This window comes from Oncorhynchus kisutch, linkage group LG1 (assembly GCF_002021735.2).
Source record: "Oncorhynchus kisutch isolate 150728-3 linkage group LG1, Okis_V2, whole genome shotgun sequence".
Lineage (NCBI taxonomy): Eukaryota > Metazoa > Chordata > Actinopteri > Salmoniformes > Salmonidae > Oncorhynchus > Oncorhynchus kisutch.
This window is the reverse complement of record NC_034174.2, coordinates 71,356,142-71,383,533: the sequence shown is the minus strand read 5'-3', so window position 1 is coordinate 71,383,533 and position 27,392 is coordinate 71,356,142. Positions and strand designations below refer to the sequence as shown.

The window sequence follows — 27,392 nt, the reverse complement described above, 5'->3', positions numbered from 1 at the left end:
TGTGTGTGTGTATGTCCGTGATGGGTGATAGCAGGAGGAGAGAACCAGGCCAGTTCTCCATCCCTTCAGTCTGTGTGGGATCTATCAGCATGTCAGACCCAGTGATGAAGTGACCCGACTGGGGCAGAAATATCAACCTGGGGTGGAGGGAGTGATGGAGATGGAGATGGGACAAAGCAGGGCTGCACCTCGACACCAGTAAATATTGGAGGCTGGGCTGTTTAGGGACCTGTCAAACGCTTGGTATTGATTTTCTCCTGGCTGGGCAGCGGTAAACAAGGGAGGAAGACTATCATACAGCAGAATAACATGTGAAGGGCTGTGTTATAGATCAGTTCACATAATATAGAGGGTACAGTAGATCTCTTATATAGCGACGTAGCTTTAATTGGTTGTTGTTGATGTGTCATACCGTCAGATCAATGGTGGCAGTAGTTACTGCTGAACAAGTATTGCCGTGGATTTAATTTAATGAGAGATATCGATTTAATTGGAATGCAAGCAATCTAAATCTGTTGTTATACCATGACAAAGCTAGTTGACCATTATGGGGTTTAAAAAATGTGGGACAATAAACTGTCTGTGTGGCGAACCCACAGATCACCTACCCTTCCAGGTGGGAAACCTCTTCATCATGTTCTCCTAAGAGGCTAGACCCCGGTTGTCTCAAATAGCAAAACAAGCCTCTTAAAATGTAAAAAATCATCCCCACCGTTAACAGGCCCTCTACACCCCTCCCATACAGAGTCCCAGACGTGGTGTTACGGAGTGGTGAATGTATTACCGATACTGTCGTTTTATGCTTTCATACAGATGTCTTGTTGTCAGGTGCCGGCAGGGGAAATGGCTAGTCGTGTGTCGTCAGTTGTGATTAGTGGAGATGGGAATCGAACGAACGGCTTACAGGTCAAGGGAAGCATTGAAGTCATTGGTTGCGTCCCAAATGCAATCCTAGTCCCTTAGGGCTCTGGTCAAAAGTAGTGCACTATGTAGGGTATATGGTGCCATTTGGGACGCATTTTTTATGTACTAGCCTCACGGCTACACACAATGGTAGGGAAGGGTATCAGGGTGTTGTTCATTAGGCAATGTAAGAAAACAGATTGAAACAGGGAGAGACTACCTGACCTTGTCCAATAAGAAAAGCTTGTGTCCGCCGTGAAACGCGAGGCTACGGTGTGCCTGAACGAGTACGGCTCACTGCAAGTTCAGGCCCAGAAAGTTAAAAACATAGGAAGTAGAGGGTATTATGTAAACTCTCTTCTGAGACAAATAGTAACAGACAGCTGGCCTTAAAAGGAACACAGACATCTCTCAATACCGGTTCTGTAGGTTTGCAAATTCACAACTCAAAGTGATCGGTCTGTTTTGATTTACCCATATGCACAATTCAGTGTGTTTGACAAAAAAACTGAATTTCATGACAAGTCCCTGCGTGGTGTTTTTAGTATGGCTGATATCCCAGCAGAGCTTGGATTGCAATATGTCATATTCAGTAGAACTCATATGATACACACCCTTGTAGCTGAAGGATGTTTGTATTGTTGTGGATGGATGCCGGTCTAAGTCCCCTACCACAGTAACACTACTAATATGTATTTGAATAGAAGTACTTGTGGGCTTTTCAGAGAAAGAAGTACGCTCTTGTTGAGTGTGAGGAGGACACGCACCCACACCCACACTTCCCCTCGCCCCCCTCCGAACACATCAGTCTGCCAAGCCCAATCAAAGGAACCACCAAGGAGCGAGGGGGGGTAGCCAAATCCAATCTCAATATTGATTTGAGGAGGTGTGAGGGAAGACGGAGGGGAAGTGTGTGTGTGTGCTCCTGTGTGTGCATGTGTGTCTAACTGTGTGTGGTTGTGTGTGTGTGTGTGTGTGTGTATGTGTGTGTGTGTGTGTGTGTGTGTGTGTGTGTGTGTGTGTGTGTGTGTGTGTGTGTGTGTGTGTGTGTGTGTGTGTGTGTGTGTGTGTGTGTGTGTGTGTGTGTGTGTGTGTGTGTGGATGTGTGTGTGTGTGTATGTGTGTGTGTGTGTGTGTGTGTGTGTGTAAATGCTTTGCAGTGTGTGTGTCCTCTCATACACTGCAGCTCTAACCTGCATGCTGAAGAGGTTATAGTCTCCACACCCTGGCGGTGTCTAAATCGAGGATAACATCCCCATCATCCATCCTGCCCAACATCTGAACATGGCCCCCTAAGGCACCAGGACGTGGCAGTGCTGTCTGGAACCATCACTGCACCCCACTGACACAGACACACACACAAACACACCCCAATGACAGGAAAACGACGACAGCCAGCAAAGGAAGTGACATCGAACATCTGATTAATGTAACTGGACACTGGTTCACGATTGGTAATTAATACATTGATTTAATTAATTAGGTATTTTGGCTGTGACCTTACTCCCAATAAACCAGAGAATAGTGAGTGTCAGTATTTGTCATGTCACTTCCAATGCAGTCGTGAAATGAACGCCAGTTAAGCTTTGTCATACTGATTTGAGAGAATATCTGAACATTTGTCAGATACTTGCAAAAGCTTTAAGCACAATAAAAGCCCACATCCTCGAACGAACCTTAATGACCTACATTAAGAAGGGGATTAACAATGTCTTGTCCAGCTAAAATATCACATACAGTATATAACTCTTATATAGCTAAACAATGGCTAATTCACTTGAAATCAATATCAACTATTTAAATCACTGTAAAATGCCTTATTCATAGTCAATCTGTCTTTCCTCCTACATGAAGAGGAGAAATTGCCCCTGCTGTCTGACATAGCATCAGCAAACCGAGGGATAGAGGGTGTGATAGGTAGAGAGAGAGAGAGTCCTCTCTATGACTTTGCACTTTTTTCCTCGTTAGGGGAGCATTCTGTCTGAGGAACACATACACACACACACAAAAACACACACACACACACCGCCTCTGAGACAGCGCCCGGCCCAACGTGCATGTGATCGGATTCACTAATGAGGTTACCGCAGCGATAATTGACGGCCATTTCAAATGTAGGGAGTCATTATATTGGGGCTTGGATGGTTTTAATGAGAATTATGGATGCAAAACCAATGCATTTTATATGAATCAAACAAAACAAACCAAAACAGGGAGATGGAAGGACGGAGGGAAAGGAGGGGGGAAACAAAGCTAATGGCTTTGGACTAAACAGGAGGAGGAGAGGACAGATGAGACACAATGTTCCGTTTAGTATTTGCTTTCCTGTTAATGTTATTTATTTATTGAATTCTTATTTCTTAGCGCCACAGGAAATTAATATGTTATCAACTGTTTTCTAACATGTGTTCACGCTCTTGCCAAACATCAGCTACCGTACAGTGTGTGTGTGTGTGCGCGTGTGTGTGTGTGTGTGTGTGTGTGCGTGTGCGCGTGTGCGTGTGCGTGTGTGTGTGTGTGTGTGTAGGCTAAATGCACCGTTGGCTCTTCTCACAGACAAACTATTGATATTTTGTGTCCACAGCAGTGCAAGAGGGGATTATTTTCAGATTTCCGATTTTCCAGACAGATGGGCTTTCACTCTCACATGCAACTTAGATCAATGACACCAGAGGATGCAGAGAATCCACTAATACATGACAAGACATGCAGTTATCTATTGGGCCTTTCTGCAGGTAGACAAGCCTCACTGAAAGCTTTTTGTGTGTTTGTGTGTGTGTGTCCATATGCGCGTGGCTGTGTGAGTGTGCGTGTGTGTGTGTGTGTGTGTGTGTGTGTGTGTGTATAAGTATCTGCGAATGGGAACACAATGTCCTGAGGACAGTCTTGAGGCACAGTGAGTGTGTCAGCCCATCCAGCCCCAAAGGAGTGTACTGGGAGAGAGAGGCTGCTGGTCCAATCAGTGCCCTGTCTGCGAATGCTGCTGCAATAGCATCACAGGGGGGGACTGACTGTGACATCAGAGGAACAACATGGAACACCCCTGCTGATTCCCACCCTGCAGGCCAGGTGTGTTAAGACACACAGATAGTGACACACACGTAGACACAGGCACACATGTACTCAGGCATGTATATATTCACACCCTGAGACTCCAACAGACATCTCACATCTCCACACATCTCCACACTAAATCTCTGATACCAGCAATCACACAAATACCTCCATCTACTAAATTCTCCCTCATGTCACATCAACCCACACAGTAAACATTCTCTCACTCACAGCACAGAATTTCGACTCTGCTAACCTCTGGTCCTTCTCCAACCCACTGTCCAGCTCTTATAACCTCTGGTCCTTCTCCAACCCACTGTCCAGCTCTTATAACCTCTGGTCCTTCTCCAACCCACTGTCCAGCTGTTATAACCTCTGGTCCTTCTCCAACCCACTGTCCAGCTCTTATAACCTCTGGTCCTTCACCAACCCACTGTCCAGCTCTTATAACCTCTGGTCCTTCTCCAACCCACTGTCCAGCTCTTATAACCTCTGGTCCTTCTCCAACCCACTGTCCAGCTCTTATAACCTCTGGTCCTTCTCCAACCCAATGTCCAGCTCTTATAACCTCTGGTCCTTCTCCAACCCACTGTCCAGCTGTTATAACCTCTGGTCCTTCTCCAACCCACCGTCCAGCTCTTATAACCTCTGGTCCTTCTCCAACCCACTGTCCAGCTGTTATAGCCCCTGGTCCTTCTCCAACCCACTGTCCAGCTCTTATAACCTCTGGTCCTTCTCCAACCCACTGTCCAGCTCTTATAACCTCTGGTCCTTCTCCAACCCACTGTCCAGCTCTTATAACCTCTGGTCCTTCTCCAACCCACTGTCCAGCTGTTATAACCGATGGGCCTTCTCCAACCCACTGTCCAGCTCTTATAACCGATGGGCCTTCTCCAACCCACTGTCCAGCTCTTATAACCGATGGGCCTTCTCCAACCCACTGTACAGTGACTAACAACATTAATCTAGTCAGTTATACCATCGGGTCATGTGAAAGCTCCAGCGCCAGCTCCTCAGTATAGGCCAGTCATTAGAAACCGTGTGTCAGCCTATTACTGCTAAATGCATGTACACACACACACACACACACACACACACACACACACACACACACACACACACACACACACACACACACACACACACACACACACACACACACACACACACACTCCTATTTTCCCACGGTAGCACCAACCCAAATGCTCCTGTGATCTGCCCGGTTCCATTAAGATGGATTACTCCCCTTTACATAATCATCTTAAATACAGTGTGGGAGATTAATACAGTGTGGGAGACTTGTGGAAGGTGACTTTTGTTCATCTCAGAGGCATATTTCTTTTCTGTCTAAAAGCCATATGAGGGTAGAGTATTGTCCATCTCTCCAGTGACTCCTGGGGACAACAGGCCCCATTAGGACTTAGCAGTTCTCTCTTTCTAAGACGTTACCTCATTGTGGGCTTCCTTATTAGGGTTGTGAAGGGCACTTTAAGACTACATGGTGGCAGGATAGGAGTCGGTGTTAAAGAGGATTGGAATCAACACTAACAGACACGCATGTGGCGCTGAAATTATATGGAATTGGAATTGAACAGAGTGTGACTTGCCTTCTATATTCTAGTTGAACTCTTGCTAACGTTAATTTTGGGTGTGCATGCGCACACACACCTGCACACACACACACACACACACACACACACACACACACACACACACACACACACACACACACACACACACACACACACACACACATACACACACACACACACACACACACACACACACACACACACACACACACACACACACACACACACACACACACACACACACACACACACACACACACACACACACACAGTAGCGGTCTGCAGAGATCCTGTACCAGTTACCAATAGCGGTCCGGGATAGTACTGTAGCTACTGCAGAGGCCATTTGACACCTCCTTTATGAAGAGACGCAGTGCGCAGGGCTGGCTGCATAATGAAACACAACACTGGCTGGAACAGTACAGGGACTATACAGTGTTCATCACTTGGGCCTTAGTCTGCTGAAAAACTCCTTACCCTGGTTATAATACATGGCCTAAATTCTGGTTAAAAATACAAAGATTACAATATGTGTTGTTCCCCAGATAAAACAACTCTGTTATAACCTCCTTTATGACTAAGACATGGTACATCCTGTATCATTAGAAACATCACACTACATTTTCACTAAAAATACAAAAACAAAGTTTAAAAAGTGGTTTGCGCAAGTTATGGTTGTCCATAAAGCCAGTCTCTTCAGTAGGCAGATACAGCCAGTGAAGGGTGAGTCTAGTGCTGAATTCAAATACCAGGCAGCCATTTGAGAGAGAGAGAGAGAGCGAGAGAGAGAGAGAGAGAGGGGGGGGGAGAGAGAGAGAGAGAGAGAGAGAGAGAGAGAGAGAGAGGGAGAGAGAGAGAGAGAGAGAGAGAGAGGGAGAGGGAGAGAAAGGGGTGGCGTAAACTCTAATGACAAAATAACTGCCCCTTTTTACCTTATTTGGCCAGGAGACATCATGTGACTTCCGGTATGACTCAAAACGAAAGGAAGACAGATAACTTCGATTTATATACCCTGTACCAGTAACAACTTTATTTGGTGTAAAGTAATCTGTCTGGTGAATCACTTTTACCTGAATCACCCTTCAGAGATCCACACCGATCTGTCATTAAGTGAACTAACTACTATAGAACCATATAACTTGGACGTTTTTTGGTGAGTATTTTATCCAACTTAACCTTTTCAAATTGCAGCTGTTTTATACTCTGTTTTGATATGCTGTAGGTAAAATGTAGTTTATTTTCTTCTATATATTTATATTACCTAGTCAGACTAATTTCCCCTTTCTTACTCGTCCAGTTCTGCAGTATTGTGCATTGACACACTTATTTGTGGTCAGGGAGGGAATTCCTTAAAATTGGGGAGGATATGGCCATGTGGAGAGGAGATCACTTTACTACTTCTGCTGGGGCACGAAGAATGGGTCTGTCAGGGCCACGGAATGGCAGAATCTACATCATGTACCACGGCACCTCTTGGTGGGCTGCACAGACAATCATGGCCAAAGGTTTTTGTCTGTCCAACCGTGGCATGTTGGGGCAGGGTGTGTATCTAAGCCGGGACCTGGAGAAGGCTAGTAGATACCCACTGGACCTCACTGAACACCAGAAGGTTGTCATCAAAGTTAAAGTCAATGTGGGCAAGGTGAAAACAATAGACCGCCAAAGCCACCCTTTGCAGAAGACGTGGCATGACGAAGGTTACGACTCAGCCTGGGTTCCTCCTAACTGTGGCATGGTGAAGAGTGGTTTAGAAGAGACCTGTGTCTGGGACCCAAAAAGGATTACTGTTTTAGACACTTTCAAATCAAAAACAGAACCCACCTTACAAAGTGAGGACACTGATGAGGAAGAGGAGGGGGAGGAGGAAGAGGACACTGAGGAGGAGGAAGAGGAGGAAGAGGGGGTGGAGGGAGAGGGAGAGGAGGAGGATTATGAGGAAGAGGGGGTGGAGGGAGAGGAGGAAGCAGATGGGGACACTGAGGAGGTAGAGGAGGAGGATGGAGAGGAAGAGGAGGAAGCGGATGGGGACACTGAGGAGGAGGAGGAGGAGGGAGAAGAAGAGGAGGAAGCGGATGGGGACACTGAGGAGGAGGAGGAGGAGGGAGAAGAAGAGGAGGAAGCGGATGGGGACACTGAGGAGGAGGAGGAGGAGGGAGAAGAAGAGGAGGAAGCGGATGGGGACACTGAGGAGGAGGAGGAGGGAGAAGAAGAGGAGGAAGCGGATGGGGACACTGAGGAGGATTATGAAGAAGAGGAGGTAGGGGGAGAGGAGAATTATGAGGAAGAGGAGGAGGACTCATGTTGAAGATCAGCAGGCCATTCTATGAACTCAGTGGTGTTTTTAATACATCTACTCTCTCTCTCTCAGGCTGAGGGACAGAAGCCACCATCATTGTAAAATGTCAGCTCATTTGTTGTTTTGGGAAAGTAATTTCTGTAGATGTTTACTTACTTAATGTGATTCATTTACATGTGTCCCACAGGTGTGAGACATGATAATGCTCATGATTAGGGACATTCGTTTTTTTTCCTGACCACAATGGCCTGACCAGGAAAAACTCCAGGCTCTGGTTATGATACACATATTTTGGGGCCCAGAGTTGTTCCTGGTCAGGAACATCATACTTGATATAATTTGAAAGAAGACTGCAAGTGCTTCACATGTACTGTATAGCCAGAGGATAGTTAACATGTTTTTGCACTTGCTGACCTTTGGTGGTAAAGCTATTACCATGCTGACATCAGACATCAATATAACAACCATAGAAATATGTCTGAAAACAAAGCCTGTCGACTATCTACGTATTCAGACATTATACTGTGTGTTACAATCTAGCCAGACAGGGTATTATTCATACAATCATAACACAACAAATACAACACAAAACATTATTCAACCCTTCTCCATCCTTGCACAGTGGGGGAGCTGTATAACACATACTCACACAGACACACACACAAACACACACACACTGCAGCAACATGTCCAGCCCTGGTCTGTTAATCTGTGTGGTCATCCTCTAAGGTCAGGGCTGACACACATCTCCAGCACTGCTGACAGAGCTTTCCTCAGTGTGCTGTTACCCAGCGTCTGTGTGTGTGTGTGTGTGTGTATGTGTATGTGTGTGTGTGTGTTGTTTCCCAATGTGTGTGTGTGCCTACTAGCTCACCCACCAGCACCGCACACAGACGGCCTGTCACCACACGGCCACGCCAAATCCCCTTGTATACCTCCCCCGGTCTCCCTCCTCTCCCTGGCTGGCTAACTGTTTGTCTCCCCTTTCACCCCCAACTCACCCATCTCCACTGCCTGGCTTCCTCACCTGTTAAGACTTTCTCCACACAGGAACGACGAGGGAGCATATGGGTCCTTGATGAAAATACATATTCTGACACCCGCATTGACGGATATTGTGGCCTTACCAATACAGAGGCAATCAGACACAGACACACACACACACGTTTTGTTCTTCTATCTTCATGGGGATTGTCATGACGTTGGCCTGGGGGGTAGGTTTATGACAGTCATAAATACCTCTTCCCCTCTTTTTCCTCTCTCTACCCTACTGAGGTTACATTTTCAAAACCCTTGGTTAACATAGAGATTCTGGGAACATCAGAAGGTGGGGGGAAATAAACTATATTCTGGTAATCCGAACAATTGAACATATGTGGTGGTACTTAATGAATATGATGTCAGTTTGGTTGTCATCTGAGACATTCTCATCAATGACATAAACTCTACAGTGGAAAGTCTACACATCAGAGTTATCGGATTCACATGGAATTGTTGTTCAATTTAAATGTTTGAATATGAAATGATTTGTGATGGGATGAAATGTGATTTCAGCTTCTAAAATGTGAGATGTGGGTTTTCATAAGATAGGGCTCTTCTCAATCAGTGGCCCGCCCCTGTGAAGGGACCTTCAAACAATAATAAAACCTTTCAAACACGCCCTCCTTTCCCTTCCTATATAAGCCCTTGACGACAATAGAACTTCCTGTTCTGTGGATGTAGGATGACGGTCCGATGTCATAATGATTCAGATAATAACTACAGAACGAAGCCAACATCAGCGTGAGCTTTAGTTGCGAATGGTATGAACTTTGAACTCTTATTCACTACAGAAGTGATACCTCCTATTGGTTGAGTTAGCAACCGCAGCTGCAAATGCAGGTTAGTAAGGAACAGACCGAGTATCCCGTCTACCACACAATGACGTTACTACAACGTATACAATTGATCACCAGAGACATTCTTCAAAGGACTCGGTTGGGCAACACGGCCTTCCATCTACCACCAACTTAACGAAGCACAGCTCAGAGTAAATATTTATTGCATTTTCCTTTTCCAAATGGGTGGTAATTTAGAATGCATAAGATACTGTATTTACGATAGCACAGCTTCGCTCTTCGTTCCTCAGTCTTCCTGATCTTTCACTCAACCCAGTGTCACACCCTGACCATAGTTTGCTTTGTATGTTTCTATGTTTTGGTTGGTCAGGGTGTGATCTGAGTGGGCATTCTATGTTGGTTGTCTTGTTTGTCTATTTCCATGTCTGGCCTGATATGGTTCTCAATCAGAGGCAGGTGTTAGTCATTGTCTCTGACTGGGAACCATATTTAGGTAGCCTGGGTTTCAGTGTGTGTTTGTGGGTGATTGTTCCTGTCTTTGTGTTTACACCAGATAGGGCTGTTTTGAGTTTTCACATTTCATTGTTTTGTAGTTTATTCATGTATAGTTTTTCCTTTATTAAACAAACATGAATCATCATCACGCCGCATTTTGGTCCGCCTCTCCTTCAACTAAAGAGGACCGTTACACCCAGCCCCTTTTCTTTTGTGTAACAAGCTGTCATATCTGTTCCGCCCGCTAGGGAAGTTTTCCTTTATGACGTAATTTGTAATCAAGTTATGATTTAATTATGTGTGTGTAATTCTGTGTGATTAGTAATGTATTTAGTAAATAAATGATTAAACACAATGTTGTATTGCTGATTCAAATTGTTAGCCAGGGTTCTTGCAGATAACCAAGAATTTATAACTTTCAGATGAGACTGGAGTAAGATGAAGATTAATGTTGACTGCTATTGATGTAAAATATTACTAGGTCTTTAAGAGTTTATTCGGAAGATAACAGCTCTATAAATATTATTTTGTGGTGCCCGACTCTCTAGTTAATTACATTTACATGATTAGCTCAATCAGGTGATATTAATTAAGGATCAATTATTTTATAGAATAGCATGTCATATCACTTAATCCGGCATAGCCAAATACACAACATGATCTACAATTAATTTCCATTCAAAATCCTAATTTCCCTGACCCCTAAACTTAACCCTAACCTGTAACCCAAACACACCCACACCTTCACACACACACACACACACAAGCACACAGACTGTTTTGGAAGGAGGCTATTTGAAGTAATGGAGCATGTCAATGGAAGAAAATGTCGGATTAAATATTTATTTAAAGTATTGCAGATCCCATTCAAAGTAGATGTACAAAGGAAATGGATTTGCTACAGCTGACCTATTTGTCATGATTGTATTTTATTTGGCTTTGTGTTATTACATGAAAAATAGTTTATATATTGCATCAACAAGAGCGGCTCAGTCAATTACTACAGTTATTTCATACTTGTTTGTGAAAGCATCATGACCGTGAACAATAACAATCTGTCAATAATCTCTGGTGAACAGACCACGTAGACATACATGTACCATAGAGCTGTCTTTATACTATGGCCACCGATAGCTAACGAGCAGCAGTAGTTCTGTGTTTTTCATCACTGGTTATTTGGACAAATCATGATTTTGCAGGTGTTAAGCACCTTTCGAATTTCAGAAGGGTATGGGACTTGCCTGTAACTTTCAAAGAGAGGGTGAAGCTCCTCGTTCAGGTTCTGCTCCTCATTCTAGCATCTCTTAATCTCTTCTCTTAACATTTCTGGACCCAGAATCTAATCGAGCAGCTGACCCATTACGCAAGACTTTAGTTTTGGGTGAACTGAGATTAATATTTCAATATCCTCATACAGTCCATACATCAAGTAGAGTATTACCATTTTTCAAAACTGGACTATTTTTAGCTACAGTGCCTGCATTGAAATGTACTTCTCTGTAGTCACAAGCCAATAAATGCAGGTATTGTAAAGAGTAAAATGCCCAATCGAAGTAGCAAACAGCAGTTAAGGCAGAATTTACTCCCTCACAAGGTAATAACAACTGTCTCTGGGTCGTTAAACAAATCAGCCAATGCGAAATCAATACCAGACTGGCTTGCAGTCAGGAGAAGCAGAGAGAGCTGCGTTCAAGAGCGGGCTGATAAGAGCTCTTCTTCTGAGGGTCAGACGTACACACTTTTACAACCTCTCCTTAATGCATTTCTAATTAGACAATGGTGTAGGAACGATGGGTTGGAGAGAGCTGCGTTCAAGAGAGGGCCGATAAGTGCTCTTCTAGCAAGGCTCAGACAATGTTACGTACAACTTCTTGTTAATGCTTTTGTAATGAGGAAATAGAGTAGGAACTATTATGGTTGGTTGTGCACCTTTCAGAGACACCACATGGACATGTCTCTTGACACGTGATTCTTTTCTTCTAATGTAGTCTCGAGAATATTCAACAATAACATCCATAATAATGCCTTATTTGAAATACTTATTTAGCAATATACTCAACTGAAATGTGATATGCTTATTGACGTGTATTTATTGTCTGGCAAGGCTACGGAATGGCATGGTCTACAAAATGTACCACGGAACCTTTGAGAAAACTATATGTAAAATCCTGACCAAATGTTTTTTATCCGTCCAAGTGTGGCATGTTGGGGCAGGGTGTGTATCTAAGCCGGGACCTGGAGAAGGCTAGTAGATACCCCCTGGACCTCACTGAACACCAGAAGGTTGTCATCAAAGTTAAAGTCAATGTGGGCAAGGTGAAAACAATAGACCGCCAAAGCCACCCTTTGCAGAAGACGTGGCATGACGAAGGTTACGACTCAGCCTGGGTTCCTCCTAACTGTGGCATGGTGAAGAGTGGTTTAGAAGAGACCTGTGTCTGGGACCCAAACCGCATTACTGTTTTAGGCATCATCAAATAAAAAACAGAACCCACCTTACAAAGTGAGGACACTGATGAGGAAGAAAAGGAGGATGAGGATTATGAGGAAACAGGTGTGGAAGGAGAGGAGGAGGAGAAGAAGGGGGAGGAAGAGAATGGCAATTTATTAATTAGATTAGCTCTCATCCTGGGTCCTTTCTCCCATGTCCCCTCTCGCTTCCTTTTGAAAAAGTTCAAAGGTAATTAAGGAGAGGTGGCGTGTAGAGGGAAATTGGACATAAATGCACTTCTATGAATTGACTCTCCTGAATGGGTGTAAACAAAGAAGACCTTTGTAGCACTCAACATCTTTCAAGGGAATTTCTGTCCTACTGAATCTGAATTTTTGTAATCTGGGGGATTAGGGACATTAGTTTTTCCTGACCGCTTGTGACCACATTTGTTCCTGATCAGATCACATACATGATAAAGTTTGAAAGAAGTCTGCATAACATGATTGTGTTTGGAGAATAAAGTTATATTTGCACTTGTTGACCTTTTGATGCTAAACTAGTCTGGTAAGAAGTGAAAGGGATGAACATCCTGACATCAGACATACAATATAACAGCCTTGGGGGCGGGATCTACTAAACTATGGAATTGTTTTAAGAAGGTCATACCAAGGATAATTTTGCTATTTGATTTGGAATATTAAGACCTCTTGAAGTATCCCCCCCAAAAATTAAAAAATTAAAATGAATGCAAAATGTTATTTGACCTTACTGCTGTTAGCCCCATACAAATGCATTGAATAACAGATTCACTTCATGGAACAACAGATAGTCCCAAAAATACTATCTAGGAAGTTTCATCTGAAGTGTCTGTCCTATATCTGAGAGGTATAAGAAATATATATACTGTATAAACAGTTGAAGTCGGAAGTTTACATACGCTTAGATTGGAGTCATTAAAACTTGTTTTTCAACCACTCCACACATTTCTTGTTAAGAAACTATAATTCTGGCAAGTCTGTTAGGACATCTACTTTGTGCATGACACAATTCATTTTCCCAACAATTGTTTACAGACAGATTATTTAACTTATAATTCACTGTATCACAATTCCAGTGGGTCAGAAGTTCACATACACTAAGTTGACTGTGCCTTTAAAAAGCTTGGAAAATTCCAGAAAATGATGTCATGGCTTTAGAAGCTTCTGATAGGCTAATTGACATCTCTTGAGTCAATTGGAGGAGTACCTGTGGATGTATTTCAAGGCCTACCTTCACACTCAGTGCCTCTTTGCTTGACATCATGGGAAAATCAAAAGAAATCAGCCAAGACCTCAGAAAAGAATTGTAAACCTCCACAAGTCTAGTTCATCCTTGGGAGCAATTTCCAAACGCCTGAAGGTACCACGTTCATCTGAACAAACAATAGAACGCAAGTATAACCACCATGGGACCACGCAGCCGTCATACCGCTCAGGAAGGAGACGCGTTCTGTCTCCTAGAGAAGAACGTACTTTGGTGCGAAAAGTGCAAATCAATCCCAGAACAACAGCAAAGGACCTTGTGAATATGCTGGAGGAAACAGGTACAAGAGTATCAATATCCACAGTAAAACGAGTCTTATATTGACATAACCTGAAAGAACACTCAGCAAAAATGGGGAAGGCTTAAAAGCCGAAGAACAACGTCTGAACCATGAAGCACAGGAGAGGCAGCATCATGTTGTGGGGGTGCTTTGCTGCAGGAGGGTGCACTTCACAAAATAGATGGCATCATGAGCAAGGAAAATTATGTGGATATATTGAAGCAACATCTCAAGACATCAGTTAAAACATGGTCACAAATGGGTCTTCCAAATGAGCAATGACCCCAATCATACTTCCAAAGTTGTGGCAAAATGGCTTAAGGACAACAAAGTCAAGGTATTGGAGTGGCCATCACAAAGCTTGAGCTCAATCCTGTAGAACATTTCTGGGCAGAACTGAAAAAGCGTGTGCGAGCAAGGAGGCCTACAAACCTGACTCAGTTACACCAGCTCTGTCAGGAGGAATGGGCCAAAATTCACCCAACTTATTGTGGGAAGCTTGTGGAAGGCTACCCGAAACATTTGACCGAAGTTAAACAATTTAAAGGCAATGATACCAAATACTAATTGAGTGTATGTAAACTTCTGACCCACTAGGAATGTGATGAAAGAAATAAAAGCTGAAATAAATTCTATCTACTATTATTCTGACACTTCACATTCTTAAAATAAAGTGGTGATCCTAACTGACCTAAGACAGGGAATTATTACTATAATTAAATGTCAGGATTCGTGAAAAACTGAGTTTAAATGTACTTGGCTAAGGTGTAAATTTCTGACTTCGACTGTATGTGCAGTTAAAATATGGCCATAGAATCAATGACCGAAAATATGTATCTTTGACGTCAAGAAAATACGTTCTCACCTTTTACTCAGCACCTACATTGCACCAGATTTCGAAGTCTAGAAACAAAAATACATATTTCTGACGTCCGGAAAATATATATTTTTGATTTCCGTACATGACGTCTTTTTACCTTTTCATTCAGCACCTAAAATGCACCTTACATCAACGTCTGGAAAAGACGTCATTTTGCCTAGACAGTGTCTAGGTGTTGTTCTCTAAATAAAACACTCCTGTCATAACATCCTTCATTACTGAGACGTGACGTCTTGTATGATTGGAAACAAAACTTAAGTCTACATATTTGCATATTAACAGCACAAAATGCCCATCATTACATTCTTACCTGTACCTGCATCCTGGATCAACATCAGTTAGACAACTCCAGATCTGTAAGTATTTTAACCAAATAATCCTAATCAAACTTGATTAAGTTTAATGTTTTGGAATTCCAACATTATAATGTTGATAAAAATCTATTGACACCAGTGGCAGTCTGTGCCATTGAAGATGAGGGAGGACAATTATTTGCTTTAATGAGCATGGCCTTATTTCCATGACAGGGTATTGGATGACTGCCATTCATATTCCATTCACCCAGTTCAATGTAACATCGAGATGGTTCAGGATAGTACATGATACTGTGACGACCCTCCCACTCTGTCTGCCGTATTCTCTCTTTGCTCTTGTTTTCCTTATTAGGATGCCGGTGGGCGGAGTTGGGAGGGTCGTCAGCTACAGGGGAAACACCTGGGCCCGGTGTGTCCCAGGATAAATACACCACTTCCGCATTCATGGAGGAGACTCTCTCTATGCAGACACCTTTCTAGATTTTGTTGTGTATCTTGGTGGCCTTTTGGTTCTTTGCTTTGGCACCTTTCAACACCCTGCATTATCACATTCATGCATGCAAAACACTCACTTACACTACTGATTACACACACCATTGTATATTGTACTTAGTTACTTATTTAATAAATATGTTTTGTTTCTCCTTATCTCCACGTTGTCTCCCTTTTGTTACGGGCTTTGAGCCGGTTCGTGACAATACTCAAATTTGACATATTTCCATCATGAGGTTGCTACAGCCTAGTCTATGAATGTTTTCAAAGTAGGTGTACACAGGTTGACATACATTTTTTAGGCGACATACAGTGACAAATGGACAGAAAGTGACACATTCAATACCGCCTTGCTCACTACTCTTGCTTGCATCTAGCTGATCTAGTTCAGTGACGTCTAGAGGCCGGTGACATAGACCTCCGGAACTGGTGCGTGGAATGAGCAACAGTACCGGGGAATCTGTGACATTTGGGATGTAATCATTAGTCCAGCAGTTACAAAACGAGAGTTTCTATTGGACAAATTCAGGTATGTTATCTCCGTTTCATTCTGTTTGCTTCTGTTTAAGAAACCTTTTTCAACAGAATTGGCAGAATGAATTCACATCAGATAACACGTAAACACAGTTCACTTTCATAGCAGCAACACTGTATTCCTTCTCGTATCTACATGCTCTCCTCCTCTCACCTTTTCCCTCTGCTTGTGGATTTCAATGCACAACACATCAGCTGTATGTGACCAGACAAAACCATATCATAATAATATCATAACGCTACACACAGCCTACCTACATTGTTGTAGGTAGGCTGTAACATCATTGTCAACATAGCTAATAAAACTAGTGTGTTAGTAAACCCGCTACAATCATGCAGAACTGTATGTACAGTCAGTAAGCAGTTTAGCAGTTACACCGGCAGGCCCCAGTGGCAAGAAATAGTTCAACCAAAAGCTTACCTTGTCTTGGAAGAGTTCCAGTATTGTGTTGGATAGCCATAGCCAGCTAGCTAACATAGCATCCCCCTGTTTGAGCCGGGTGTTTTTTAAGTTGGCTAAACTAGCAAACTGCATTTGCTAGCTAAGTATACTACCGGTCAAAAGTTTTAGAACACCTAGTCATTCCATTTTTTTTAAATTCCATTCCATTTTCTTTATTTTTACTATTTTCTACATTGTAGAATAAAAGCGAAGACATCAAAACTATGAAATAACACATATGGAATCATGTAGTAACCAAAAAAGTGTTAAACAAATCAAAATGGAGGAGGAGGTTTTATGGTGTGGGGGTGCTTTGCTGGTGAAACTGTTTGTGAATTATTAAGAATTCAAGGCACACTTAACCAGCATGGCTACCAGAGCATTCTGCAGAAATACACCATCCATAATACACCATCCAATACACCATGTAAGGGCTATTTGACCAAGAAGGAGAGTGATAGAGTGCTGCATCATATGACCTGGCCTCCACAATCCCCCGACCTCAACCAAATTGAGATGGTTTGGGATGAGTTGGGCCGCAGAGTGAAGGAAAAGTAGCCAACAAGTGCTCAAAATATGTGAGAACTCCTTCAAGACTGTTGGAAAAGTATTCCAGGTGAAGCTGGTTTTCGAGAATGCCAAGAGTTTTCAAAGCTGTCATCAATGCCAGATGTGGCTATTTGAAAAATCTCAAATCTCAAATATATTTTGATTTATTTAACACTTTTCTTGTTACTACATGATTCCATATGTGTTATATGTCTTCACTATTATTCTACAATGTAGAAAATAGTAAAAATAAAGACAAACCCATGAATGACTAGGTGTTCTAAAACATTTGACCGGTAGTAGAAGTAAAAGTGAAAGTGAAAATAAAATGACAAAATATCTCTCTATCGCTGCTCCTTCATTTTTTAAGGTACACCATCGTGCCAGCCAACAGAGTGCTGTTGAGTCTACTGTGGACCTCCATTGCAAAATAGTGTGTTTTAATCATTTATTTGGTGACATGTTAATGTATTTAGTATAGATTTATCAAAAAAAATGATCATTTTTAAATGTTTCACAATTTTATGAAATTCACCGAGGAGGATTGTCCTCTCCTTCCTCCTCTGAGGAGCCTCCACTGATTGTATTATAAAGAGTATAATTTTATGTGACCATGAGAAACCCATTCCTGGCTGGCTGTAGTGTGTGAAGGCTTTTAGATGAAAACCTTACCTCCAGTTTGAATAATCCAGTATAAAAAAAATATATTGCAAAAACTTCTGGATACAAGACAAATGAATTTGATAAGTTTTATTGGTTAGCAAAATCCACTCAAAGCAAGTTCCTAAAGCCAGTCTCTTCAGTAGGCAGATACAGCCAGTGAAGGGTTAGCCGGGTGCTAAGTGCAAATACCAGGCAGCCATTTGAGAGCGAGGGAGAAGGGGGTGGTGTAAAAATAACAAAGCCTGCCCCTTCCTAATTTAGGAGACATCCTGCTCTGATCAACGAAAGGAAGACAGCTTCTATTTATATTCCTTTTGCCAGTAACAACTTCCTTGGGTGTAAAGTAATCTGTCTGGTGAATCACTTTTACCTGAATCACCCTTCAGAGATCAACACCGATCTGTCATTAAGTGAACTAACTAATATAGAACCATATAACTTGGACGTTTTTTGGTGAGTATTTTATCCAACTTAACCTTTTCAAATTGCAGCTGTTTTATACTCTGTTTTGATATGCTGTAGGTAAAATGTAGTTTATTTCCATCTATATATTTTGACACACTTATTTGTGGTCAGGGAGGGAATTCCTTAAAATTGGGGAGGATATGGCCATGTGGAGAGGAGATTACTTTACTACTTCTGCTGGGGCACGAAGAATGGGTCTGTCAGGGCCACGGAATGGCAGAATCTACATCATGTACCACGGCACCTCTTGGTGGGCTGCACAGAAAATCATGGCTAAAGATTTTTGTCCGTCCAAGTGTGGCATGTTGGGGCAGGGTGTGTATTAAAGCCGGGACCTGGAGAAGGCTAGTAGATACCCACTGGACCTCACTGAACACCAGAAGGTTGTCATCAAAGTTAAAGTCAATGTGGGCAAGGTGAAAAAAATAGACCGCCAAGACCACCCTTTGCAGAAGACGTGGCATGATGAAGGTTACGACTCAGCCTGGGTTCCTCCTAACTGTGGCATGGTGAAGAGTGGTTTAGAAGAGACCTGTGTCTGGGACCCAAACCGCATTACTGTTTTAGACATCATCAAATCAAAAACAGAACCCACCTTACAAAGTGAGGATTCTGATGAGGAAGAAGAGGAGGAAGAGGATGAAGAGGACACTGAGGATGAGGAAGAAGAGGAAGAGGGGGTGGAGGAAGAGGAGGAGGAGGAGGAGGATTATGAGGAAGAAGGGGTGCAGGAAGAGGAGGAGGAGGAAGAGAATGAGGATTATGAGGAAGAGGAGGAAGCGGACGGGGACACTGAGGAGGAGGAGGAGGAGGAGGAGGAAGAGGAGGATTATGAGGAAGAGGGGGTGCAGGAAGAGGAGGAGGTGGAAGAGAATGAGGGTTATGAGGAAGAGGAGGAAGCGGATGGGGACACTGAGGAGGAGGATGAGGAGGAGGAGGAGGGGGAGGAGGAGGATTATGAGGAAGAGGGGGTGCAGGAAGAGGAGGAGGAGGAAGAGAATGAGGATTATGAGGAAGAGGAGGAAGCGGATGGGGTCACTGAGGAGGATGATGAGGTGGAGGAGGAGGAGGGGGAGGAAGAGGAGGATTATGAGGAAGAGGGGGTGCAGGTAGAGGAGGAGGAGGAGGAGGAGGAGGAGGAGGAGGAGGAGGAGGAGGAGGAGGAGGAAGAGGAGGAAGCAGATGTGGACACTGAGGAGGAGAAAGAGGAGGAGAAAGAAGAGGATTATGAGGAAGAGGGGATGCAGGAAGAGGAGAAGGAGTATTGAGAATTATGAGGAAGAGGAGGAAGCGGATGGGGACATGGATGAGGAGGAGGAGGAAACAGATGAGGACACGGAGGAGGAAGATGTGGACACTGAGGAGGAGGGGGACACTGAGGAGGATTATGACGAGAGGAGATGGAGAGAGAGGATTATGAGGGTTAGGAGGAGGACTCATAGTGAAGATAAGCAGACTATTCTATGAACTCAGTGGTGTTTTTAATACAACTCTCTCAGGCTGAGGGACAGAAGTCACCATCATTGTAAAGGTTAGCTAATTTGTTGTTTTGGGAAAGTCATTTCTAAAGATGTATACTTTTTTTTTTTTTTTTTTTTACACACACACACACACACACACACTCGCAGACACACACACAGACTGTCTTGGAAGGAGGCCATTTGAAGTAATGGAGCATGTCAATGGAAGAAAATATCGGATTAAATATTTATTTAAAGTATTGCAGATCACATTCAAAGCAGAGGTACAAAGGAAATGGATTTGCTACAGCTGACCCATTTGTCATGATTGTATTTATTTAGCTTTGTGTTATTACATGAAAATTAGTTTATATATTGAATCAACAAGAGCGGAACAGTCAATTACTACAGTTATTTCATACTTGTTTGTGAAAGCATCACAACCGTGAACAATAACAATCTGTCAATAATCTCTGGTGAACAGACCACGTAGACATACATGGTACCATAGAGCTGTCTTTATACTATGGCCACCGATAGCTAACGAGCAGCAGTAGTTCTGTGTTTTTCATCACTGGTTATTTGGACAAATCACGATCTCGCAGGTGTTAAGCACCTTTCGAATTTCAGAAGGGTAAGGGACATTCGGCCCATAGACTTGCCTGTAACTTTCAAAGTGTCACGAACCCCGCTTCCTGAGTCTGTGTTTGCCTGTGTTTCTGTCCTGGAGTGTGTTTCCGGTGTCCTGGAACGCACCCTGTCTGGTTGCCGGGCAAATTAGCTTGTTGGGAGATCGATGTTCACCCGCACCTGTATCCCATCAGTAATCTGCACACCTGTCCTGATCATCACCTCTCCCCTTCAAAAGCTCTGACCTGACATCCATTCCCTGCCGGATCGTTAGCCATGAACAGTATGTTGTGCCATAGTATCAGCCTCAAGTTGGATAGAATTTGTTTAGTTGTTTTGTACGTTTTGCTTGCCTTCAACTTACCTCCGTTTGTTCTGTCTTCAGTTACTCACCCGGATCATTTACCCCATTCCCGCCTGGTCATCGGAGGATTCCGCTTCCCCATTGGATCCACCTATTTACTCCCATCAACTCACCACCGCTGCCCGCTACGCCACCTGGATGTATCTACCCACTCACATTCACTTGTAAATAAATACTCACCTTCTTCCTACTCTCCTTGTCCTGGTCTGCTTCTGGGTTCGATTTTGAAGAAACGCGACACAAAGACTCATTCTCATTCACTCATTCTGGCATTCTGGCATTCTGGAGATGCACTCATTCTGGCATCTCTTAATCTCTTCTCTTAACATTTCTGGACCCAGAACCTAATCGAGGAGCTGACCAATTAGACTTTAGTTTTGGGTGAACAAAGATTAATATTTCAATATCCTCATACAGTCATTTTGTTCAAAACTGGACTATTTTTAGCTACAGTGCCTGCATTGAAATGTACTTCTCTGTAGTCACAAGCCAATAAATGCAGGTATTGTAAAGAGTAAAATGCCCAATCGAAGCAGCAAACAGCAGTTAAGGCAGAATTTACTCCCTCACAAGGCAATAACAACTGTCTCTGGGTCGTTAAACAAATCAACCAATGAGAAATCAATACCAGACTGGCTTGCAGTCAGGCGAAGCTGAGAGAGCTGCGTTCAAGAGCGGGCTGATAAGAGCTCTTCTCCTGAGGGTCAGACGTACACACTTTTACAACCTCTCCTTAATGCATTTCTAATTAGACAATGGTGTAGGAACGATGGGTTGGAGAGAGCTGCGTTCAAGAGAGGGCCGATAAGTGCTCTTCTAGCAAGGCTCAGACAATGTTACGTACAACTTCTTGTTAATGCTTTTGTAATGAGGAAATAGTGTAGGAACTATTATGGTTGGTTGTGCACCTTTCAGAGACACCACATGGACATGTCTCTTGACACGTGAGCCTTTTCTTCTCATGTAATCTTGAGTATATTCAACAATAACATCCATAATAATGCCTTGTTTGAAATACTCAAATATCTTATTTGGCAATATACTCAACTTAAATGTAATTCGTTTATTTGACTGTTATTGTCTTTGGAGAAGGGGTATATTTATCCTGTCTACTTCTGTCTAGTAGAACAGACAGAATAACCCTCTGGAGTGAAATATTATAGAATAATAGAATCTATGAGCTCTAGCTCTATGTGGCAGGCTGGTGGATTCATTCCTGTTCTACTGTTAGAACCTCTACAAATAGAAAAACCAAACCATGAGGTCAAAGGAAATATCCTTAGACCTCCGAAACAGCATTGTGTCGAGGCACAGATCTGGGGAAGGGTACCAAAACATTTCTGCAGTATTGAAGGTCCCCAAGAACACAGTGGCCTCCATCATTGTTAAATGGAAGAAGTTTGGAACCACAAAGACTCTTCCTAGAACTGGCCCCCCGGCAAAACTGAGCAATAGTGGGAACTAAAAGACAGGAAACCTTAAGATTATTTCTGTACCGGTGTACGGTGTTTTTAAATACACACACAGACCTGCCTTGGTCAGGGAGGTGACCAAGAACCTGATGGCCACTGACAGAGCTCCAGAGTTCCTCTGTGGAGATGGGAGAACCTTCCAGAAGGACAACCATATCTAAAGCACTCCACCAATCAGGCCTTTATGGTAGAGTGGCCAGACAGAAGCCACTCTTCAATAAAAGGCACATGACAGCCCTCTTGGAGTTTGCCAAAAGGCACCTAAAGACTCTCAGACCATGAGAAACAAGATTCTCTGGTCTGATGAAAGCAAGATTGAACTCTTTGGCCTGAATGCCAAGCGTCAAGTCTGCAGGAAACCTGGCTCAATCCCTACAGTGAAGCATGGTGGTGGCAGCATCATGCTGTGGATATGTTTTTCAGCGGCAGGGACTGTGAAACTAGTCAGGATCTAGGCAAAGATGAACTGAGAAAAGTACAGAGAGATCCTTGATGAAAACCTGCTCCAGAGTGCTCAGGTCCACAGACCTGGGTCAAGGTTCACCTTCCAACAGGACAACGACCCTAAGCACACAGCCAAGACAACACAGGGTGGCTTCGGGACAAGTCTCTGAATGTCCTTGAGTGGCCCAGTCAGAGCCCGGACTTGAACCCGATCAAACATCTCTGGATCGACTTGCAAATAGCAGTGCAGCAACGCTCCCCATCCAACTTGACAGAGCTTGAGAGGATCTGCATAGAAGAATGGGAGAAATTCCCCAAATACAGGTGTGCCAAGCTTGTAGTGTCATACCCAATAATAACCAATGCTGTAATCACTGCCAACGATGCTTCAACAAAGTACTGAGTAAAGGATCTGAATACTTATGTACATTTTCATTTTTTTATCTTTTTAAATGAGCCCAAAATTCTAAAAACCTGTTTTTTCTTTGTCATGGTGGAGTATTGTGTGTAGATTGATGAGGGGAAAATAACTATTTAATAAATTTTAGAATAAGGATGAACGTAACAAAATGTCAAGGTGTCTGAATACTTTCTGAAGGCACCTGTAACGGTTTTCATTGGTGGAAGAAGGAGTGGACCAAAGAGCAGCGTGGTAAGTGTTCATGTTGTCAATTTAATCAAAGCTGAACACGAAACAAAATAACAACGAGGAATAACGAGAACGAAACAGTTCTGTCAGGTGATACACACAAAACAGAAAACAACTACCCACAACTCTTGGGGGGCGAAACCAGGCTGCCTAAGTATGGTTCTCAATCAGAGTCAACAATTGACAGCCGCCTCTGATTGGGAACCATACCAGGCCAAACACATAGAAATACAAACATAGAACAAAACATAGAATACCCACCCCAACTCACGCCCTGACCAACCTAAAATGGAGACATAAAAAAAAGAACTAAGTTCAGGACGTGACACCACCATCTGTGTGGATCTGTTGCTCTACTGCTAGTTCAGGTGAATCTGTGTGGATCTGTGGCTGTTCTGCTAGTTCAGGTTAATCTGTGTGGATCTGTGGCTCTACTGCTAGTTCAGGAGAATCTGTGTGGATCTGTGGCTCTTCTGCTAGTTCAGGAGATTCTGTGTGGATCTGTGACTGTTCTGCTAGTTCAGGTGAATCTGTGTGGATCTGTGGCTGTTCTGCTAGTTCAGGTTAATCTGTGTGGATCTGTGGCTCTTCTGCTAGTTCAGGAGAATCTGTGTGGATCTGAGGCTCTACTTCTAGTCCAGGAGATTCTGTGTGGATCTGTGGCTCTACTGCTAGTTCAGGAGAATCTGTGTGGATCTGTGGCTCTACTGCTAGTTCAGGTTAATCTGTGTGGATCTGTGGCTGTACTGCTAATTCAGGTTAATCTGTGTGGATCTGTGGCTGTTCTGCTAGTTCAGGTGAATCTGTGTGGATCTGTGGCTGTTCTGCTAGTTCAGGTGAATCTGTGTGGATCTGTGGCTGTTCTGCTAGTTCAGGTGAATCTGTGTGGATCTGTGGCTGTTCTGCTAGTTCGGGTTAATCTCGTTTGGCTGCTGCTCTGACATCATCAGTACGCCTCCGCCTCACCTGAGTGACCACTGATCCCTGCTCCCCTCTCTGGCCCCTCTGGCTGAGACGGATCATTCTTTATCTGGGGGTTATCACTCACTCGCAAACTCTCTCCCGCTCTCTCTATATCTCTCTATCTCTCTGTCAGGTATATGAGCAAATATTGTCACCAAGGGGAGTTCTGTTTATTGTTGTGAGAAAAAAATGTGAGTCATCCTGGGTTATTACACACACACACACACACACACACACACACACACACACACACACACACACACACACACACACACACACACACACACACTGAATCCCCCCCCCCCCCGACACACACAGTGAGACAGACAGACAGCATGGTAGGACAGCTCCTAGGTAATAATAATCACACGTACGTACATGCTGTAACACCCCCCCCCGCCCCTTCCCACACGCTGCATGTGAAATCTGTAATCCCACAGGCCCATAGAAGCCCCTGATGTAACACACACTACAATTGTCCACCATCATCAAAAGCTATGTGTGTTCATGTCCAAAACAACAAACCTTAATCCACTGTGACCCCGACCCTCTATTCATATACTGCTATGTTTAGAATCTGTAAGTAAGTGCTTCCTTTTGGGCCCATTCGATTTCATTCAATTCAGGTCAAGGTAAATTGAAAATCCAATTCAAGGATTGAATAAGGCCATTTAATTGACATATTTCTTACTTTTGTCAAATGTACTGAACTGGAATGGGATTGACCCAAACCCTGTTCACTGAAATAATTTACTGTGGATCTTGAGATCTTTAACATTGTGACAGCGGCATGTGACCTTTCCTCTCTCTTGTGTCAGGCTTAAGCTAACAGGAAGTGTTATACAACATGGCATTTGTACAACCGAAGCCTCAGAAGGTTCCAATCCACATGACTTACATAACATCTCCCAAAACGCGCTGTCAATCAATCTGATTTCTAATCAATCAGTTGACTATCGCTCTAATGAGCTGGCCTGAATTGACTGGATTGATTTCCATTACTTTAGTCACTATTAAGATGTCCTTTCATTTCAGGGTATTCCCACAGCCATTTCAGAAGAAAGAGGAAGCAGCAGACTCTAGTAGCTCCGATGCAGTCATCTATTTATCAACGTTTCCACAGCAAGCCCTCTTCATCAGGGTTTAATCAAAATGTATTCCTACAGCCATAGCATGGAACCGTCCTGGGCAGATCATCTTGTGTAGTCGATACATTGATATCTAGTTAAAAAAAAAATATATATATATATATATATATATATACATATTTAACTAGGCAAGTCAATTAAGAACAAATATTTATCTTATTTGCAATGACGACTTACCCCGGCCAAACCCAGACAACGCTGGGCCAATTGTGCACCGCCCTATGTGACTCCCAATCACGGCCGGATGTGATACAGCCTGGATTCAATCCAGGGACTGTAGTGACGCCTCTTGCACTGAGATGCAGTGCCTAAGACCGCTGCGCCACTCAGGAGCTTAGGCGTTGTGTCGTGTCAATACTGTTGGTACATTCACATGACATAGACATGTGCGATATTCAGCAGACGCTCTTATCCAGAGAGACTTACAGGAGCAGTTAGTGTTATTGATAAAGTTGCTGTGTGGTGTGTGGATGTGTCATGCCTAGCAGGATGTATCAGGGCAGCGGTTCCCAAATGTTTTCACTCAGGCCCCCCTTTCAGCACTGGGGAACAGCCCCCCCCACCCCCCTGCATGCGTGCACCCCGTCTATTTCTATAGGCACAAGCACTGTTCATGACACAAACTGTTCACAAGCCCTCTTGCTGGTGGAGATAAGATTTTTGCAAGTTTAAAGCCTATTTCCTGCAATTCTACACATTTTGCATTGTCTAATGTGTATTCGTATGATATTTGAGTTACTCGAACATAAATAACCTAAAACATGTTCGCAGACATGGGCTAGTTGATCTGGACATTTCTGACAAGTTATAAATATCTCTCTAGGGTCTGCAATGACTGACATGACAAGAGGAATACTGATGATGCACTACCCAATTTTGAAAGTGCACCTTGTGCATTCTACTATTATAACTTTCAAGATTGAGTTGAAAGCTGGACTGAGTTCCTTAAAAAAAAGTAAATTTATTTATTTAATGTTTATTTATTTTTTTCTTGGGGGGGGGGGGTGTAGTGTACCAGAGCAGAAGTAAATCTTCCATAGTCAGTCATCTATCTTGCTGTGTTGAGGACAACCACCCACACAACCCTCCCCTTCCAGAAACATCTCCTCAGCCCCACCACACCACCACACACACATTCTAAGAAACGTACACATTTCTACCATACCCCCCCTCCGCCATCTGAAACACACACACACACACACACACACACACACACACACACACACACACACACACACACACACACACACACACACACACACACACACACACACACACACACACACACACACACACACACACACACACACACACACACACACACACATATATCCTCAGTAGCCTGACAGTGGTAAGGTATAGACCCACAGATCACATCTCACTGTCACCCAGAGAGCTCCAAATCAGTCCTCACACACGCACACACACACACCACAATGAGTTACAGGGTATCCAGACATAGAGACATTTTAATGAGTTCAGCCTCCTGACACATCCATCAGAGGACGCCAGGGAGGTGTAGATTTGGCCCCCTCTCTTTTGGAAGGTTCCCCTCTCACTTAGATTTATTGAAATGATAGGCATTCGTGTCTCCCGTCATGTCAACTCTCTTGGAAAACTTTGGGCATAGAGTTGATGCTGAGGACGATTCAGGTTAAAGTGCTCTTCAAGGAAGCAGAGGTTCATGAAAAACAATAGCATCAAATTAAATGTGGGGGTCCCATAGGCT

The 27,392-nt window shown here is 43.4% G+C and overlaps 1 pseudogene; it reads left to right on the top strand.

Annotated features, from left to right (window-relative positions):
• Nucleotides 1-6,526: 6,526 nt before the first annotated feature.
• Nucleotides 6,527-21,335, top strand: LOC109880907 (uncharacterized; annotated as a pseudogene).
• The last annotated feature ends 6,057 nt before the right edge of the window (nucleotides 21,336-27,392 follow it).